This window comes from Colobus angolensis, unplaced genomic scaffold, assembly GCF_000951035.1.
Source record: "Colobus angolensis palliatus isolate OR3802 unplaced genomic scaffold, Cang.pa_1.0 Scaffold125, whole genome shotgun sequence".
Taxonomy (NCBI): Eukaryota; Metazoa; Chordata; class Mammalia; order Primates; family Cercopithecidae; genus Colobus; species Colobus angolensis.
The window spans coordinates 3,820,479-3,827,354 of record NW_012113697.1 but is presented as its reverse complement, the minus strand read 5'-3'; the positions used below and the strand labels follow the sequence as shown (position 1 = coordinate 3,827,354).

The following is a 6,876-nucleotide window of genomic DNA, read 5'->3' as shown; positions in this document are numbered from 1 at the left end:
TTTCACTGGGTTAGCCAGGATGGTCTTGATCTCCTGACCTTGTGATCCACCCGTCTCGGCCTCCCAAAGTGCTGGGATTACAGGCTTGAGCCACCGCGCCCGGCTATTTTGACTTCTTTCCTGAATCAGATTATCTGAGAAGAAGAGTCTGGAAATATGATTTTTTAACAACTTCCAAAGTGCTGGTTTTGGCACTGATTGTGAGTGGCATTAAAATCCGTGTTCATAAATAATTGTCTATTAAATCAAACTTCAGGACACAAACAGATGTTAGTTGCCAAAACTTATGTGGGCAGGAAGGATGATAATACAGGGAGTAATACAATTAACTGGCAATCAAGATGGCTTTGGAAGAAGTTAAAATAGAACAAGGTTTCCGGGCTGATTTTTATCCAGAACTCCTAACATAGATATCCCCAATATAATAATATATTAGAGCCATCTTTATGCATCTCAATCCTCTCATTAGTAAAATGAGAGAAAACAATGCCACTTAATGCTCAGGACTGTTAAGAGAATTAAATGAGACAATATATGTAAAATACCTAGAACAGTGCCTTGGCACACAGCAAAATCTAGCTGTTATTGAGATATCGTAATTTGTATGTATCATCTGTTTTAGGATAGGTGATTCCTAGAAAGAATAGTAATAAAAAAGTATTAGAAGTGAGCATAAATTAACTGGGCATGGTGGTGCATACCTGTGGACCCTGCTACTTGGGAGGCTGAGGTGGGAGGGTCACTTAAGCCTCCGAGGTTGAGGCCACAGTGCCATGATCTCACCACCACACTCCAGCCTAGGTGCCAAAGCTCAAAAAAAAAAAAAAAGGAACTGAGCAAAAATATTACCACACCATTATTTTTGCCACAGTGTTTCAACAGCATCCAGATATCCCAGAAGAAAGAAAAAAGCTGTAATTATCAAACATAAAAGTCTCAACTAAATGAACTTAATTATGTAAATTGTAAGACATTCTGTAATAACATAATAAATATCATATTTTTATCTCAAAATTAAAACCCAAAGGAATTACGTGACTGTGGCCTCATAGAGACACCTAACGACCATGAATGTGGTTTTCTGTGTTAGGCCAATGTTTACTGTTTTATTTTATTTTGTTTTGTTTTGTTTCTGTCTTTTTAGAGTCCTGCCTGTACCTCTGAGCTTAATCTCTGTTCTGGTAAGATGTCAAGATTCTGGCCTCCTCCACCAAGAAGGGGGCCAGGGTTTCAGCCACAGAGCTTCACCACCAAATGTTGAGACATCATCTCCCAGTGAAGACTCTATGTTGATTTCCCTTTTGAGCTTCAGTTCCTGCCAGAAAAAGAGCTGCAGCCTTCAGATGCAGATTTGGGAAGGTTCTGAAGTCTTCAGGCTTCTTGTTTTTTTGTTTTTTGTTTTTTTTGGGAGTCTGGCTCTGTCACCCAGGCTGGAGCGCAGTGGCCGGATCTCAGCTCACTGCAAGCTCCGCTTCCCGGGTTCACGCCATTCTCCTGCCTCAGCCTCCCGAGTAGCTGGGACTACAGGCGCCCGCCACCTCGCCCAGCTAGTTTTTTGTATTTTTCAGTAGAGATGGTGTTTCACCATGTTAGCCAGGATGGTCTCGATCTCCTGACCTCATGATCCGCCCATCTAGGCCTCCCAAAGTGCTGGGATTACAGGCTTGAGCCACCGCGCCCAGCCTCTTTAGGCTTCTTTATCTCATTAGCCAGGGATCCTTTAAAACTTAGAGAGTTCCATACAGGTAACAATCTTAGAGGGATTATGGAAGAAGCCTTGTGTCCCCTTAAACCTTCCACCCACCCAGAATTCTTTGGTCCTCCGAAATGTCTCACTTTGACCCCTTGTTAGCTGAATTCTGATTTTTGTACAGTCACTTGATGCTGCCTGTGGCCTCCTTCACTTTCAGGTGCCTGACTCGTTGCTGGACTGATGGCCCTGCTGACTTTGGACAGTCAGACTTTGCCCTTGCTGGGTCTGTGACATCTATCTCACCTTGAAAGCCAGGACTCCTGAAATCCCATCAGTACTGAGCTGTGGGAAGCCTCATCTGTCCCTGCCGCCTGCTGCTGGGAATGGCTAGATGCCTGCCCACGTTGAGATTTTCTCTGCACTCAGTTTTTCAGACTGAACCTTTCTCCCTCTGACAGAAGCTTCCAGGAGCATGTGGTGGCTCCTGAAGGTCTCACGGATCAATTTTAAAAAAGCAAGCTTTTTCTTCCCCTGGAGAAACAGCAAGATTGGTGACTCGTCTGTCACTGCTAATTAGCACAAAGGGTCTGAACACTGGGGAACACAGAGAGAGAAGATGATTGGAATTAACCAGACACCAGGGTTGAAAGAAAAAAAAAAAAAAAACCTGAATGTAGCGGTGCTCAGAGAACAGAAAGAAAATAAAGTTAATCAGCAGCAGTGGTCTGCTATAGAAAGTCGAGGAGAGCAACTGCAGAGTGCCTCGGGTTGCCCGTGGAGATAGGAAGAAGCAGCCGCATGTAGCCAAAGGCACCAAACAGAAACCCCATCTTGGAAGGGGCTGGTTACCAGGAATTAAGCAAGCAATGCATTCATTTAAGCTTACAGAGTTCTATCCAAGGTCAGTTCTCTTCTCTGAGGCCAATATGGACCCTTCCAACCAGGAATTGGAAACTGGCAGCATGTATTTTCTTTTTCTTTTCCTTTTTCTTTCTTCGAGACGGAGTCTCGCTCTGTGGCCCAGGCTGGAGTGCAAGGACTTGATCTCAGCTCACTGCAAGCTCCGCTTCCTGGGTTTACGCCATTCTCCTGCCTCAGCCTCCCGAGTAGCTGAGACTACAGGCGCCCGCCACCTTACCCGGCTAGTTTTTTGTATTTTTCAGTAGAGACGGGGTTTCACTGTGTTAGCCAGGATAGTCTCGAGCTCCTGACCTCGCAATCTGCCCATCTCGGCCTCCCAAAGTGCTGGGATTACAGGCTTGAGCCACCACGCCCCGCCAAAGCATGTATTTTCTTTGGCAAGCACAATTTTAAAAAATTTACTTGAACTGGAATGCCTTTTAGTCATGCACACAATTTGCAGTGGGTCATAAGTCTGACCATCCATTATTATTACTATTATTATTATTATTCAGAGATGGGAGGGTCTAGCTATGTTGCCCAGGCTGGGCTTGAATTCCTGGGCTCACGGGATCCTCATGCCTCAGCCTGCCAAGTAGCTAGGACTACAGGCTCAAGCCACCATGGCCAACTTTGACCATCCCTTTAGCTCATGTGTTTTTAACATACTTACAGTACCATCTGGACCCTGAAGGCATCTGAGCAAGACTGCACTCAAATATTCTCCAGAAGGCAGAGGAGTTAAGGTTAATGATGCTCACCTCGGAGTCTGAGTTGTAGAGTCTACTGGGGATGCCCAAAGCCTTTGCTGGTCAGAGTGCCTAGGAGCTGACTATTGCAGATTGGGCGGGGTGCTGCCCTTGCTAAATCCCTTATCCCACAGTTCACTTGATACTTATTATCAGTCTGTGGCCTCCACCAGATGGTAGGCATCTAGGAACTGTTGTTCCCCCCAAGATCCTTATTATTCAGGGAACTCCCAAGAGAGAAATACGAAGGAATTTGGTTAAGGTCAACAGATAAGAATTTAGTCTAGGCCGGGCGCGGTGGCTCAAGCCTGTAATCCCAGCACTTTGGGAGGCCGAGACGGGCGGATCACGAGGTCAGGAGATCGAGACCATCCTGGCTAACACGGTGAAACCCCGTCTCTACTAAAAACTACAAAAAACTAGCCGGGCGACGTGGGGGCGCCTGTAGTCCCAGCTACTCGGGAGGCTGAGGCAGGAGAATGGCGTGAACCCGGGAGGCGGAGCTTGCAGTGAGCTGAGATCCGGCCACAGCACTCCAGCCTGGGTGACAGAGCGAGACTCCGTCTCAAAAAAAAAAAAAAAAAAAAAAAAGAATTTAGTCTAAGGCCGGGCGCGGTGGCTCACACCTGTAATCCCAGCACTTTGGGAGGCCAAGGCAGGTGGATCACGAGGTCAGGAGATCGAGACCATCCTGGCTAACATGGTGAAACTCTGTCTCTACTAAAAATACAAAAAATTAGCCGGGCGTGGTGGCGGCGCCTGTAGTCCCAGTTACTCAGGAGGCTGAGGCAGGAGAGTGGTGTGAACCCGGGAACCAGAGCTTGCAGTGAGCCGAGATTGCGCCACAGCACTCCAGCCTGGGGGACCGAGCAAGACTCTATCTCAAAAGATAAAAATTAAAAAAAAAAAAAAAATTTAGTTTAGGTCATAACTATATCCCAAGAACCAAAATTTAGATACCATGGTCCAAAATTCAGAGCATAACATTTACAATTGTGACACCCCTGGCCAATTCCTGTCTTATGGGCACAAGCTATACAGATATCAGCCAGTGTTCACTGGAGGAAATGAAGGGAAGAAAGGAACTCAAATCTCAAGCCTGTCTGGGAGAAAGAAGCAAGTTTTCAGGGTTATACTCACTTATAAACTGGGATCTCGTCTTTTTTCCAGTGAAGAATCCACTGAATTATCTTAACTTTCCTTCACATACCTGAAAACAGATATATTCAAGGAGACATGGGTTGGTGTAGACAATGATTTTTGTTTTTGTTTTTGTTTTTTTCCCCCTATCCTTTTATCCCTACACGGCTACTTCTAAAACTGCCTGCTCCACTCGGGGTTCCAGGAGGATAGCCTTGGGTTCAGGGCAGCCACGTTCTTTTTCTTCCAAATTGTATCATTTGGACCTCTAGAAAACAGGGTCCTCTGGTCCTCCATGATCAATTTCCACCCATCTCTGCACCATTCATTCCCGAACTTTTATTTCTTTTTCCTTTTTTTTTTCTTTTTCTTCTTTCAAGACGGAGTCTTGCTCTGTCACCCAGGCTGGAGTGCAGTGGCATGATCTTGGCTCATTGCAACCTCCGCCTCCCAGATTCAAGCAATTCTCTTGCCTCAGCCTCTCGAGTAGCTGGGATTACAGGCTATGCTCGGCTAATTTTTGTATTCTTAGTGGAGACAAGGTTTCACCATGTTGGCCAGGCTGGTGTCGAACTCCTGACCTTAGGTGATCTACCCGCCTTGGCCTCCCAAAGAGCTGGGATTACAGGCGTGAGCCACCGCGCCCGGCCTCCTGAGCTTTTAAATCATGCCTCCTTGCTCCTGTCTGCCTAAGATGTAAAAGAAACAACAAATACCCTAACTTCACTTCTTGAAAAACCACTTAAAATACACCAAATGATCTATTAACATATATTCCTAGAATTCCAACATACAGATTTGCGAGACGGTAGAACAAGTGCCTAAAATATGGCTTATCTATGTAATATTAGGAGACGGTAGTTTAGAAAAGACTACAGGAACATCATCTTTTCCTTGACTGCACATGTGGCTTGGATTTAACAGACCAAAACAAGGGTGAAAGCTTTATTGTGGTGCCTGTCGAGAATAGACAGTCGGAATAGATAGTCAGAACATCAGTAGATAGTCAGAATAGACAGTAATGGAAAGGATAGTTTCACAAGACTTTATTCTCAGGCTTAATTACAACCAATAAAAACTTATAAGTTAAAAAAAAAGGTACTATCAATGAATTTCACTGTATAAATATAGCATGAAATGTTTACTAAATGAACAGGATTTTTCATTTATATATCTTGTAATTCTTCGCTATTCTAATTGAATCTGAGCCAAGAATAGAAACTCAGTACATTTATTTTCTGGTGCCTTAAAGAGAAAAAAGGAAAAGTTTTGTGTAAGTAAAACAGAATGTATTTATAAGAACAGACTGCTTTTCTTTAAAACAGCTTCCAAAATATTTGTTTCTGAATCTTTTTTTATTTTTTTTCTTTTTTTTAGACGGAGTCTTCCTTTGTTGCCAGGCTGGAGTACAGTGGCACAATCTTGGCTCACTGAAACCTCCGTCTCCCGGGTTCAAGCGATTCTCCTGCCTCAGCCTCCCGAGTAGCTGGGGCTACAGGCACCCGCCACCTCGCCCAGCTAGTTTTTTTTTTTGTATTTTTAGTAGAGACGGGGTTTCAGCATGTTGGCCAGGATGGTCTCGATCTCTTGACCTCATGATCCACCCGCCTCAACCTCCCAAAGTGCTGGGATTACAGGCGTGAGCCACTGTGCCTGGCCAGTCCTTGATTTTGTAAACACTTATTATGCCATGAATTCATAGGGAATGGGTTCCAGTAGCCCAGGCTTCTTCCCATTGGTTCTCACAGTGTGCTTCTCTGGGTAGATAGAGCAGGCTGGCACTTCAGGTGAACCCAGGTACTTTTCTCTTTGTCTTCTTTATTTTTCTGATAATTTTCCTTCACTCGTTTCAGGAAGCTATCTTGGCTCTTCACGTGCTTCCTGTGCTCAACAGGCACATTAATTCTCTTGGCAAGAATCTTGCCCTTAACTTGTTTGTTTACAACAATGCCAACAGCGTGCTGGGGGACACTGTACACTCTTCCAGTTTCGCCATGGTGACACTTGTGGGGCATTCCTTGTTGAACAGTACCCATTCCCTTGATGTCTACAATATTGCCTTTCTTTTAGATTCGCATGTACATGGCCAAAGGAATAACTCCACGTTTTCTAAAAGGCCTGGAGAACATACATCGGGTGCCTCTCCTCTTTCTCTTTGTGTTCGTCATTTTGGTGAATTACTGGAAGATGGTGGTTCCCCTGAATCATATTTTTAATGAAACTTTCAAAGTATATAAATATATGGTAATAAATATTTTCTGTTTCATGTTTATTTAACAACAAAAGAAAGGACATTCATCATTCCTGATTTAGTTACTTCTTTTTTTTTTTTTTTGTGAGATGGAGTCTCATTCTGTCGCCCAGGCTGGAGTGCAGTGGCCGGATCTCAGCTCA

At 44.4% G+C, this 6,876-nt stretch overlaps 1 pseudogene; it reads right to left on the bottom strand.

Moving 5' to 3' along the window:
• Positions 1–6,165: 6,165 nt before the first annotated feature.
• On the bottom strand, positions 6,166–6,650 carry LOC105505415 (annotated as a pseudogene).
• Positions 6,651–6,876: the final 226 nt, after the last annotated feature.